This window comes from Sus scrofa, chromosome 11 (assembly GCF_054392235.1).
Source record: "Sus scrofa isolate SSC_HxYL_T2T_F1_AM1 chromosome 11, Sscrofa_HxYL_maternal_Yorkshire_Landrace_v2.0, whole genome shotgun sequence".
Taxonomy (NCBI): Eukaryota; Metazoa; Chordata; class Mammalia; order Artiodactyla; family Suidae; genus Sus; species Sus scrofa.
Genome location: NC_139393.1, coordinates 78,111,342 through 78,125,590, shown reverse-complemented (window position 1 = coordinate 78,125,590; position 14,249 = coordinate 78,111,342).

Sequence of the window (14,249 nt, the reverse complement as noted above, 5' to 3'; positions counted from 1 at the left end):
GTAAAACAAAACTCGTTGGGGGGAGTAACTAATATAAATGTCATTCTACAAATTTTGCAAGGCAGATGCAAAGAAAATGAGTCTTTTGTGCAAACTCTTACATTTAGAATGGATAAACAATGAGGTTCTACTCTACAGCCCAGGGAACTCTGTCCTCTCTCTTGGGATAGACCACGATGGAAGAGAACAGGAGAAAAAGAGGTGTATATACATGTACGACTGAGGTGACTGCTGTACAGCAGAAATTGGCACAACATTGTAAATCAACTATAAATGTAAAAGAATGAGTTTTTTAATAACTATAGCTCTACCAGTACATAGGTACATGGGCAGAACTGTATTTTTAAAAAACAACAACAACAACAACAACAAGCTAGGAGTTCCCGTCATGGCGCAGTGGTTAACGAATCCAACTAGGAACCATGAGGTTTCGGGTTCGATCCCTGGCCTTGCTCAGTGGGTTGGGGATCCGGCATTGCCATGAGCTGTGGTGTAGGCTGGCAGTTATAGCTCTGATTAGACCCCTAGCCTGGGAACCTCTGTGTGCTGCAGGAAGCGGCCCTAGAAATGGCAAAAAGACAAAAAAAAAAAAAAAAACCAAAAACCAAAACAAACAAACAAAAAACAAGCTATACACAGTATGAAAGTAAAATTGCAAAACTATACACCCAGAAAACAAAAGTTAGTAGCTCCTGGTGTTCTTAAAGCCTAGCAAAATGCGATCAGTAAATCCTGTTCTATTTGCTTTGTAATAGGAAAACCCGGAGCACGCTAAACCAGTTAGGTGACCCATGACAAACAGGTGACACTATCCTGTCTGATTTCTGTCTCATTACGTCTAACTGACATATTACATCATTTTTTTAATAGGCAAGAAGAAATCAGAAGGACTTGGGATTTACTAAAAATATGAGCTCTGTTTTATCATTCAACTTTGTTTCTCTCCACCCTTCCTCTTTTCCCTTATTTTTTTTTTTTGTCTTTTTATCTTTTTAGGGCCGCACTGCAGCATATGGAAGTTCCCAGGCTAGGGGAGCTACAACTGCGGCCTACACCACAGCCACACCAGATCCGAGCTGGCGTCTGCGACCTACACCACAGCTCACGGCAATGCTGGATCCGTACCCCACTGAGCCAGGCCAGGGATCGACCCTCATGGTTCCTGGTCGGATTCGCTTCCGCTGCACCACGACGGGAGCTCCTTCCTTCCCTTTCTTTTTCTTCTTCTTTCCCTCCTCCCTCTTCCCCTCCTCTTCCTCCTCCTCTTCTTTCTCTTTTTCTCATCATCAGTATCCTAATAATCTGATATTACTCAAGAAAGGTTGTTTTTTACAATTAAATATGTACCTGGAGTCCACTTTTCTAAAATGCAGCAGTCGTAGTGAATTCCAATATGAAGCTCAGTAGCTATTGGGTAAAGACATGCTAATGACTGATAAGAGTAAAGATAGAAACTTAAGTCTGTTTTTTATTTTAATTTTTAAATATTTTAAATTCATGTTTATTTTATTCATTTTATTTCATTTTTTTTAAGGCCACACCTGCAGCATAATGGAAGTTCCCAGGGCCAGGGATTGAATCTGAGCCACAGTGGTGGCAATGCCCTATCCTATAACCCACTGCCTGGGGCTGGGGATGAAGCCTGAGCCTCCACAGCGACCAGAGCCAAATGCAGTTGGATTCCTAACCAGCTGGAACTCCTAATTTTTATTTTTCTTATTGAAGCATAGTTGATATACAATGCTGTGTTCGTTTCAGGTGTATAGCAAAGTGATTCAGTTGTGTGTGTATATATATGTCATATCTTTTCCATTATGTCTTATTACAGGATATTGATTGTAGTTCCAATATACTAGATCCTTGTTTATCTATTTAACATACAGTCGGGGATATCTATTAATCCCAAACTCCTAATTTGCCACCCCCCTCCTTTGGTAACCAACCGCCTTTGTTTTTTATGCCTGTGATTCTGATTCTGTTTCATAAACAAGTTCATTTGTATCATTGGTATAGATTCCACATGTAAGCAATATCATAGGATATTTATCTTTCACTGTCTGACTTCCTTCACTAAGCATGATAAATTATCTCTAGGTCCACCCGTGTTGCTGCAAATGGCATCATGTCCTTTTTTATGGGTGAGTAGTGAGCCCGGTAACCTTGTTTTGGCCCCGCCCCCCTGCCTGCGGCAGGTCCCAGGCCAGGGATGGAACCTGTCAGTGGCCAGAGCCACAGCAAAGGCAAGGCTGGATCCTTAACCCGCTCCACCACCACGAAAATCTGAGAAGCGTAACTTTTGATGGATGAGAGGCCCATTTGCCTTTTCCGCCGACATTTAACTGCACCGCCTGGCCTGGGCTAACGCAGGACTACGCCTTAGGGTCGGCTGCCCGCGCGAGTGGCCAGTGCGGCTGTACTGAACGCCTCGGTCAGAAGAGCTCTGTAATTGCTGTCTTGAAATTCTTAATACTTTCATTTTTGATGTTATGCTCTGTAAGGAAGTCTGATGGGATCACTGGGGTGGGGGCAGGCTCCCAGGTGCTTCTGCCTCCCTCCTGCCCTTCTCTCTTCCTGGGTTGAGGTCTCGGCTACCTGGCGCCTGGGCTTCCCCTGCCTCCTCACCGTCTGGGTAACAACAGGCCTGGATCTCCTGGTTGGGAGGAAGCCCCCGTTTGGCCATTGCCTTCTCCTGGGCTGGGGGCTTGGATGTGGGCCCCTGGATGCCCACATCCGGCACGTGCCTTGGGAGCGGCGGAGGCGGGGGACAGCAGCACCCTGTATTGCGGTCCCCACCCTTCTAGGTGCTGCCCGCCCCTCCCTCAACGCAGGTCCTGAGTGTGTCCTGGGAGGGGGAGGCTGCTGTTTCTGAGCGGGGTGGCGCTGTGGGTTGGGGCAGAGGGCTTGACCGGAACGCATAGATTCCCCCATCCAGCTGGCACTCTGCATTTTCAGTGTGCCTTGGACCCGGCAGATTCTGCAGCTGGCCCTGGTTTTAGTGTCATTATTAGTGTACTAGTTATATAGAGTATTCCAGCTATACAGAGACATCTCTGTAGTAAACCATTCAGATACTTTGGGCTCATAAAAATATTGCTCAATAGTACCTAGAGTTGATATGGAATGAAGTCAAACTTAAAAAAAATTTTTTTAAACTCTTCCAGGTAGTTTCTTCATATTAGGAATTAAGATCTAGCCAAACAGCATATATTACTGAGTGCTTAGCTAGATTTGGGAAGCATGCATGTTAATACTCTCAGTTTCTTTATGGCTTTTTTTTTTAGTTCATCTCTTTTTATTGCTGTATATATATAATATTCCATTGTCTTGATGTATAGTCTGTTCACCTACTGAAGGACATCTTGGTTGTAAAACCCCTCGAGTAAACTTTTCTGTATAGCTGACTCTTAGAACCACTGTAATGTTTCACATACACCAAAACAAAACAAAATAAAAAAAACCAATTATTTAAAACAATGAGCTACTGCTACATACATCCCAGAATGGTGAAAATCAAAAACACTGGCGACACAAAATTCTGATCAGGGTGAGAAGCAAGAGGAACGCTCATTCATTGCTGGTGGAATGAAAAATGGTACAGCCTCTTTGGAAGACTGTTTGGCAGTTTCTTATGAAACTGAACATATTCTTAGCATACAATCCAACAACCCTGAGCTTTGGTATTTCCCAAAAATGAATTAAAATCTTCTGGCCACTCAACATCCTGCATATGGCTATTTTGTTGTTGCTATTGTTTTCATTTTTTATTATAGTTGATTAACAATGTTCTGTCAATTTCTGCTGTACAGCAAAGTGACCCAGTTATATATATATATATATATATATACACACATCCTTTTTCTCACATTATCTTCCATCATGTTCCATCACAAGTGATTAGGTATAGTTCCCTGTGCTACACAGAGGATCTCATTGCTTATCCACTCCAAATACAATCGTTTGTATCAACTAAACCCATTTAGAATAGCTTTATTCATAATTGCTCAAACTTGAAGCAATGAAGATGTCCTTTAGTAGGTGAACAGACTGTGGTACATCCAGACAATGAAATATTATTCAGCAATAAAAATTAACCAAAAATAAGTAACCATAAAGAAACTGAGAGTATTAAAATGTATGCTTTCCAAATCTAGCAAAGCATTCAGTCATAGAAACTGTTTGGCTAGATACTGGCTCCTAATATGAAGAGAAGAGAGTACCGTGGAAGAGATTAAATATATTTTTTAAGTTTGCCTTTATTTCATATCAGTTCTAAGTACTATGGAACTTTGACTAGCAGCATTTTCATGAGCCCAAATATCTGAATAGCTTTACAAAGCATCATTAAATTGAGACATACCTGCAGCCAAATGCTATTGACTAGAGAAGAGGGATCAAAAGGAAAAAGAAATAAAAAGAAATAAAAAGGAAAGTAAGGAATTCCCTTCGTGGCTCAGTGGTTAACTAACCCGACTGGCATCCACGAGGACGCAGGTTCGATCCCTGGCCTCGCTCAGTGGGTTAAGGATCCGGCGTTGCCTTGAGCTGTGGGGTAGGTTGCAGACGCAGCTTGGGTCTGGTGTTACTGTGGTTGTGGTGCAGACCAGCAGCTGTAGCTCTGATTTGACCCCTAGCCTGGGAACCTCCATATGCTACAGGTGTGCTCCTAAAAGACAAAAAAAAAAAAAAAAAAAAAAAAAAAAGAAGAAGAAGAAAAAGGAAAATAAGAAAGAGGAAGGACGTGTATTAGAAATTGAGGAAGGATGGAATGAGGATGATGGCATAGGAGGCTTCAGCCCTCAGATCCCCACAGAAACAGGGACTTGGCAGGGTAACAGGGCACCGCTGGAGGAGAAGTGGGTTGGAAGGGGGAGAGCGGCTAGAAGTCACATTGCTAACAACAGCCACATCTCTTGAGGGCTTACTATGTGACTGGCACTGTCTAGATACATAACACGTGTGACCCTATTTAATACCCATCCAAATGGTGAGGGGGATGCCATTATCCTTCCCAGTTTGTGGCAGAAGAAACCCAGGCTCGGGGAGATGCGCCGATGTGCTCGAGGCTGCTCAGCAAGGAGGTGGCCGAACAAGAAGCTCATCCTGGGACTTGGTCTAATCATCATTCCCTCATCGAGTGCGGCTTGGAGCCTGGGTTTGGCGTTTGAGATTACATTTGGGCTGCCTTTCTCTGAGTGGTGAAATCACAGAGCTCACCTTCATTGAGGATAGCAACCTTTTCGTTTTTATTCCACCTATTGGCAGAAAAATAACAGGAGGATTCGGGGTGGGGGAGGCATGAGATGAAAATACCAAAGAAGGTGGGGTTGGATAGTATCTTACATTTGGACATCACATTTTGTACTCTCCAAAGCATTTTCAGAAGTACTATCTCATTTATTTTGCAAGATGACTTGGCAGGACAAGTAGTATTGTCCCTACTTTACACAGATGAGGAAATTGAAGCTCGGAGGATAAAGTGAGCACCAAGCCCGGAGAGATTATACAACGGAGCGGAGCGTCAAGTCTTCAGACTTCTTTTTGCAAAGGGTTTCTGGGAGGAAAATGGTGATGAATGAGATAGTTTCTAGTCTCAATTGACACTGCTCATTAGCAAAAGTTTTCTTCTCACTGACATCACTTTCAAGGGGCTGCTGGGTCATGTCTACTGTATTCACGAAGGTTGTAATCAGCCAAAATAATTAAAAATGTCAATAGATAAATAGGAAGCGTGTGGATCCTGGACATGATTTAATCCAATGTATTAATCATGAAAACCATCTGGATATGGGTGTCCAGTTATTTTGTTTCTCCTCTGGGCAGCTCTGGCTAAACCGACTTTAAACAATGGTCTCTCCGTATATTTTGTTCCTGAGTCAACACTGAAGACACACTATTTGGGATCGGGCTTTGGCTTTGAATTTGAAAGAGCGAGTAAGGGGGAGGCAAACAGGCTGACTCATTTTCCAGGATTATACACGGGAAGAGGGCAGCGCAGCCGAGTGCACCGCTCCTGACATTTGCAGGGAGCGCTCGAGGAAAGGGTTCCTGATGGTGTCCACGGACCTGCACCATCACTCCTGCTCTTTCACTGGTTGGCACTGGTGCATTTTCTTCCCTGTGCCTGCTGAGGTTCTTAGACCACAGACTCCCAATGTGCATGTCAAGAAATAATATTAACAGACCGAAACTTGATCTTTGTTTTCCTGAGAGCTCTAGGAAGTCGAATAGGATCGGGCAAAGCTGCAGAACTGACGGTGACAAAGAGGTGAAGGTAATACCCTGTTTTCCCTTTGTCAACATGAAGCTGAACCCACGCCCTAGCATCAGCTTTAAAGAATGGTAAAGTGCTGGTGATCTTAGTGGAGAAAAAGGAACCCTATTAACTGTTGGTGGGATTGTAAATTGGTGCAACCACTGTAGAAAACAGTGTGGAGATTCCTCAGAAAACTAGCAATAGAACTACCATTTGATCCATCAATCCCACTCCTGGGCATCTATCCAGAGAAAACCATGACTCACAAAGACACATGTACTCCGATGTTCACTGCAGCACTATTTTCAATAGCCAAGACATGGAAACAACCTAAATGCCCACCGACAGAGGCGTGGATCAAGAAGATGTGATGTATATACACGATGGAATATTACTCAGCCATTAAAATGAACAAAATACCAGCATTTTTGGCAACATGGATGGACCATAAATTATCATGCTAAGTGAAGTCAGCCATACAATGAGACACCAACATCAAACACTTTCACTGACATGTGGAATCTGAAAAAAGGACAGACGGAACTTCTTTGCAGAACAGATACTGACTCACAGACATTGAAAAACTTTTGGTCCCCAGAGGAAACAGTTTGGGGAGTGGGGGGATATGCTGGGGTTGTGGGATGGAAATCCTGTGAAAATGGATTGTGATGATCATTATACAACTACAGATGTGATAAAAAAATAAAATAAAATAAAATTTAAAAAAAGTGCTTGTGATCTCAGAGAGCTGATGAAGACAGTCGTTAACTAATTAATGAATATTCTGGGTGCTGTGTGGAGCTAGGGCCGCAGTGGGAAACGAGAGAGACACAGCCTGTATCCATGGGAAGTTTCCAACTCAATGGGGAAGATAAACAGTTAAACAAGGAAGTGCCTGTTGGGCCTGCCAACCGCAGTTGGAAGTGCCAACTGCAGGTTATCTCACCCTCTCATTATCCCCTCCAGTGACTGGACAACCTTCAAGAAGCATTGTAAGGCCCTGGAAGACAACCTTAAGTTAAAGCCCAGTATGGTATGTGCCTTGACATTGGGGAAAACGCAGGGGACCCTGCATGACATGAGGCAAGATTCCCTACTCTGCTCCCGAGGGTGGGGTCCGCCAGCCAAACAACCTCACTCATGGCAGAAACCAGGCCAGTTTCAGGTGGTTCACCACCAGCCCACAAGCCAATCAGATCTTCCTCCAGGAACCAGGAGCCACCTGCCCTCTTGTGACTACAAGCCTGCCTCTCCCAGCCTCTGGCTCGTCACCCTGATCCAGAGTCCACCCTCGGGGTGGCCCTGCGTGGCGGGGTGCCCTTTTCTCCTGCGCTGTGAGTAGGTGAGACTAATAAACTACTGCCAGTCACATCCGTCCAGTCTGGGTGTTGCTTGCTGCGTGTTGTGCTGAAATCCTAGGGTGAGAACCCCTCCCTCATCTATGGAGTAAAGAGGAGGAAATCAAAGCAAAGGTACTTAGGGAGTTCCCTGGTAGCCTAGTGGTTAAGGATCCTGCATTGTCATTGCCTTGGTGCGGGCCCAGGAACTTCTTGGCCCAGGTGGCCAAAAAATAATAAATAAATAAATGACCAAAAAAAGAAAAATCCCAAAGTTTCTAGGCTTTGAGTTAAAATTTGTCTTCTTATATCCCCCTACTGTGGGGAGTTGAGCAGTGAGATGGCTGATAGGAATGTAAACTTTGAAAGACTGTCGAAGACTTTGAGGTAGTTGGGCAGTAAACACAGAGCGATGGAAACTAAATGCCACTGTCCACCTTCCCTCAAAACCTGATCTTCATGGACTTGGAAATGGCTCAACCATAATGAAACATTTTTGTTGATTAGTGTTGTTGGTCTGAGCTACAAACTGATAGAAGAATTTGAAGACGCTAAGGAGGCAGAGATTGAAATGTCATATTGTTCCATTCCATGGTTTGTCTTACTCGGGAGGCTCCATTTTTCATCTGCCAATTTTCAATCATCACCTTGATTTAACAAGTCTTGCAGAAAATTATTCATCTTTGTGTGAGAAATCTGCTGAGAATGGTTGACACATTATAAGGCACGTCACTATAAAGGCAAGGTGGCTCTTGCCTGCAGCAATGCTACAGCTTGTTTCCTGGAAGCCATCATCATTCTCTGACTAAGGAGAGACTCATCACTTAGCATCTCATCTTAATTAACTTATATTTTCTTTTCAGTCAAAAGCAAACAAATCCCAATCTGGCCACGCTGGGAACGGAGGAGTCTCAAATCAAAGTCTTGCAATGTTTGCTTGGCCACGTGCCATGGCAACCATGACGATAGTAATGTGACATTAGCCAGGACATTTGTGTTTTTTTTTTCTTTTTAGAGCCACACCTGCAGCATATGGAAAGTCCCAGGCTAGGGGTTGAATTGCAGCTGCCAGCCTACACCACAGCCACAGCAATGCCACATCCGAGATGCATCTTTGCTCATGGCAATGTTGGATCCTTAACCCACTGAGCGAGGCCAGGGAACAAACCTGCATCTTCATGGATACTAGTCGGGGTTCTTAACCCGCTGAGCCACAACAGGAACTCCAACCAGGACGGGTTTTTTTTTTTTTTTTTTTTTTTTACCGAACTGCACAAAGAAGAACTGGAATAAAAATATGGAGTCAGATGTAAAAAGAACCCAAACAGCCACACTGTGTCACCGAATAGAGTTGGAAATGGTGAATCATAAATCTTAACCCAGTGGTTATTCTAGGAGAGTAAGTGGTGACAAAGCTTATAATTGACACATCACCAAGATGGCCCCTTGATCTCCATCACGACTGCTTTTTTTTTTTCTTTTTAGGCTGCACCGTGGCATGTGCAAGTTCCCAGGCTAGGGGTAAAAATTGGAATTATAAGTGCCAGCCTACACCACAGCCACAGCAACACAGTATCTGAGCCATTTCTGCAATCTATGCCACAGCTCATGGCAACGCCGGATCCTTACCCACTGAGCGATGCCAGGGACGGAACATGCATCCTCGGGGACACTAGTCAGATTTGTTTCCGCTGAGCTACAACAGGAACTCCCACCATCTCTCACTTTTTGAGTCCAGGCAGTATGAAATTCTGCTTGGAGAGAGTAACTTTCTACCCTCTCTTGGCACCTTTAATTTGGGGTGTATGAGATGGCTATTTTATTAAGGGAGCAGATGGGAAGGTATGGAAGGGAAAGGACTCCCAAAGGGGAAAAGAAAACAGGACGGCAGTGAGAACAAGGATGCTCTAAGGTCAAATTTTACTCACTGTAACAGTCTGGAGATACCCCAGGTAAGAGAATGAAAAGAAACAAGGCGTTCTGACATTTGATAGGACGGAATGGTCACAGCCACCACAGAGGGCAAGTCCGCCGAGGGTAGACAGTGTGCCAGGTATTTCTATACACCAGAGCAATGGGGTTCTTAGACTTGGCTGCACGATGGCATCACCTGGGAAGCTTAACCAGTACTGATACGTGGGTCCTCCCCCGGTAGGTTCTGATTTTATTGGTCTAAGCTGAGTCTTGAGCATCCGGATTTTGAAAAACTTTCCAGGTGATGCTAAATTACAGTAATGTTTGAAAACCCGATTAATTCTCCCCACACCTTAGAAGGGAGGTTTTCTAATCCAAATTTATGTAGTGGCAGAAGTAAAACTCAGAAGCTAAGTAAATTATGCAAAGTCATAGCCAACAAGTGTCAGGGCAAGGCCTGGAACCCTGCTCTGCCCAACGCCCCGGGGCTGGGCTTTTCCACAGGCTAATCTGCTCCCTGTGGGTTCTGTTGGAGGACAGGGCTCGGGGAGGAGGAGGCGTGTGTCAACAACAGAGCTTTGTTATTCGTCATTCATCTTTTATACTGGAAACGGAGTGTATGCGTGAAAAGTGGGACTTTAGCAGCTTAGAAAAAATGCTGCTAACATTTTACAGCCCCCATTCCTAAATTAAACTGATTTTCTATATTTAGAGACATTCGTGATGAGGTTGATTCTCTGAGCTGCTTGACTGAAAGATAAAGGGGTTACGTTGGAATTACGCTTCAACGATTGCAACCGGTTCTCTTCTGTTTTATGAATGAATTGCAATGAACATCGCTGACATTTTGTAATTTTTCTTACCACTCCCATTATTTTTCTTCTAGCTCACTTTTCAAATGCCAGAGTGATTTACTGACTGTCTTTTAAAAGTTCCGTTGCACTGCACAAATGGTGAATATAAAAATCTGCCACTTTACCTCACGCTGACTCAGATATTCAGAAGCTTCACTGGATTAAAAAGAGCTCCCGGAAATGGAAGCAATAAATGTTAGATTATAAGGAAATTGAGAAAATTCGAAAGTGTATTCTTTGAAAAATCATCGGGAGGCCATCCAAACTGCATTTTCCTTTAGGGTGACCAGAGTCTGGATTTACTTTCTCCTTGTCACTGACATGTTTCGGGGTCAATTTTGTCTGCCATGGACTTAGTCATCTTCATCTGACGAAAGCAAAACACATTAGCCCATTTCAAGAACCATCTCAATAAATACATCTGCCCCTCCTGTCAAAAATCCATACATACATACCGGAGGACTTGCAGGTATAAAATAAGTATATATTGGAAGAAGGACCCCCAAAGCAAAATTAAACGTCTGCGTTCTTTCAGTCATGAAAGATCTGATAATTACTTACAAAAGCAAAAGTCCAGAAATAGCCCAAATAAAGCTCCACAGAGGACTGGTTGAAAGAAACAATGAAAATTTCTTACTATGCAGGCTGCCTTGTGTTAAAGGTTTTAGGTGTGATAATGGTAAGGCTATAAATTTATTATCTCATATTAGTAGTAAATATTGAACAGTTTAGTGTTGAAATGATAGCCCATCTGTGACCTTCTTTAAAAATTTTAGGAGTGTCCTTATGACCCAGAAGGTTAAGGATCTGGTGTTGTCACTGCAGAAACTTGGGTTGCTGCTGTGGCAGGGGTTCGATTCCTGGCCCAGGATCTTCCAAATGCTGTGGCCAAAAAAAAAAAAAAAATTTTTTTTTTAAATCTAAAATGAAAATGCCATCCCATTTCAAAAAATTAACAGGAGACAACCAACAAGAAAACCTCCAAAGGGGTAAACTAAGTATGACAAATTCTTGTTAAATTTTTAACTCTGAGTGGTGGGTCTATGGGAGTTTATTATGCTGTTCTCTCTACTTTTATGTATGTTGAAAATATTCCAAATAGAAATATTTAAACACTGGTAGATTTAGCCTCCTGCCACTTGGTGAGGGATACAGGACCAAGCATTTACATTCTTGTCTGGGTTTCAGGATCCTTATGCAACAAAAAGAATTGTTACAGACATGGAAATAGGCCACTTAATATAGTATCCAGGTTTGGCTAACTCTATGTAGAATGAAATGTCTCATAGATCAGGATAAGTAACTGTGACCTCGTGGAAAAGTTTGGCTACAAACCCCATCACTGGGGAGTGTTCTAGTTCCCACTGGTCTCACAGAACGTTATTTACAGCTTTCACCACTCAAAGTAGCTGTTTAACTGATGTGACTCAGTGCAGCTTGGCTGGGATGCCAGCAAAACAAGGTTTCATTATTTTCATACTCTTAGTAGGATTCAAAAGGAGATTTTCAAATGCCTGAAAGCTGCCAAAAAGACCTTTCCAGGTGTTGTCTTTGGTAAAATTTGAAAGAAGATAGTAGTTGCCCCTGGAAACCATTCATTCCCAAGCTGGGTCTTACAAAAGTCTTTCCACACTGAATCCTTATGCTGATTTTCTTATTCTGCCTTTTCCTGGGCAGGGCTCGATGTGCATTTGGGGGTCCCCACGTGCGGCTCCCTCTTTTACTGGTGCCGGTGACACCCTCCCAAGTTCCGCTCCTCCGTCTTCCTGCTCATGTTTATCCTGTAAATATCTACTTTTAATTGGGACATTAGGATGTAAAAGTGCCATTTGGGGAAGTTGAATTTGACTCCTAAATTAAACTTGGGGACCCTGGAAAGGAGCTAAAAAGATCCCAGGCAGGTGATTCCTCTGACTCTCAGGAGAGACAAACACAAAAGCTTCCTGAGAGAAATTCCTCTGTTATGGCCTCCGGTTTCCCTACAGATTAAAATCAACCAGCTATGAGCTCATAAAAAAATTACAGAACACATAAGGAAATCAATCCCATGAGTGAAATTCAACAGGCTCCCACATTTCAGATTTTGGCCTCATCAGATACAGAATACACACATCAATGTGTTCAACAAAATGAAGGGTAAAATTAAGAAAAAAATCAATACAAGGTTATCCAAAAGGACCAGTACTATATAAATATGTTACTACAACATGACCAAGTTGGGTTAATCTCACAAACACAATGCAAAATGGCGCAGACATACGATGGACAATAGTTTGGCTATTTCTTACAAAACTAAACATGTGCTCACAGTAAGACTTAACAATTGCCCTCTTGGGCTTTACTCCAGAGAAATGAAAACTTCTGTTCACACAAGAACATTTACATGAATGTTTATAGTAGCTTTATTCATGGTAGCCCCACGCTGGCAACAACTAAAACGCCCTTCAATGAATGGGTGAATTGTTAAACATATGTACATGCATACCGTGGAACACCTCCCGGAAGGAAAAAGGGAAAAACTATTGATACGTGCAACAACTTGGATGGATCTCAAGGAAATTACGCTGAGTCAAATAACCAGTCCCTAAAACTTACGTAGCACATGATTCCATTCAGACACCATTATTGATACGACAACATTATAGAGAACAGGTGAGTTGTTGCCAGGGGCAACAGAGAGGGACAGGAGGGTGGGTAGAAAGAGAGGCTGCTGAGGCTGTAAAAGGATAGCATGAGGGGTTCTTGCAGTGATGGAATTGTTCTAGATCATGAATATGACATGGGCCACAGGAACCTCTACAGGTGACAAAATTGCACCCGTAAAATACACACATAAAATTTGCGCATGTGAAATACACACACTTAAAACTTGAGGAATTTGAATTAGATACCTGGATTTTTACCAGCATCCGTTTCCTGGTTGCATTTATGCTATAGCGATGCAAGATACTACCGTTGGGGGCAACTGGATGAAACCTAGGCAGTATTTCTCTCGATTATTTCTTCTAACTGCATGTGAATCTACAATTATTTCCAAATAAAAAGTTTAATTAAAAACAAGCCAAATATAGAGGTCGTTTTAAAAACGACAAAAATGTAAAGCACAGGGGCATGAATCTACCACAATACACGCAGGATCTATACGGACAAATTTATTAGACTGTATTGGAAGATACTACAAAGGATCTAAATAAATGGAGAGATCATTCATATTTATGGAATGAAAGACAAGAGCATAAGGACATTAATGGAGTAGAAATCCAGGAAAATTCCGGTCACAACCCCGCTGGGACTCATTGAGTTTGTTGACAGGCTGATTCTAAAATTTAGATTCAAGTGCTTAGGTCCACAAACACTTAAAATATCTCTGAAAAGGAGTAAGACAGAGAAGCTGACTTTACCAAATTTGAAGACTTTCTATAAAACCATTGTAATTGGTGTCACGTACTTATGTTTGGACAAATGGCCTGACAACAAAAGGTATATATGCAAATTTCTTTATGGTTGTGCAGGCATTCTGGATTGCTGGGGAAGAAACTGATTGCTAATAAATTGTGTTGGATACTTGGTTCTCTAAATAAAAACAGAAATTGGATTATTACTCTACACCTTTCCCCGAATTAAATAGTCAAGTGTGAAAACTTTTGGGAGAAAACTTGGGAAGTTTTTCTGTGACATGGAGGGAGGGAAGAATTTCTTCAACATGACAAAAAGTACCAACATAGAAGAAAAGATTGGTAAATTTGACAAAATTAAAATCGAGAACTTCAGGACACTAAAAAGAAAATGAAAGTAAAAGCTCAACCTGGCAGCAAATGTTTATAAGATATAAAATTAAAAGCTCAAACTGGTAGCAAATGTTTATAATGTACAAAATTAATAAAACCCAGT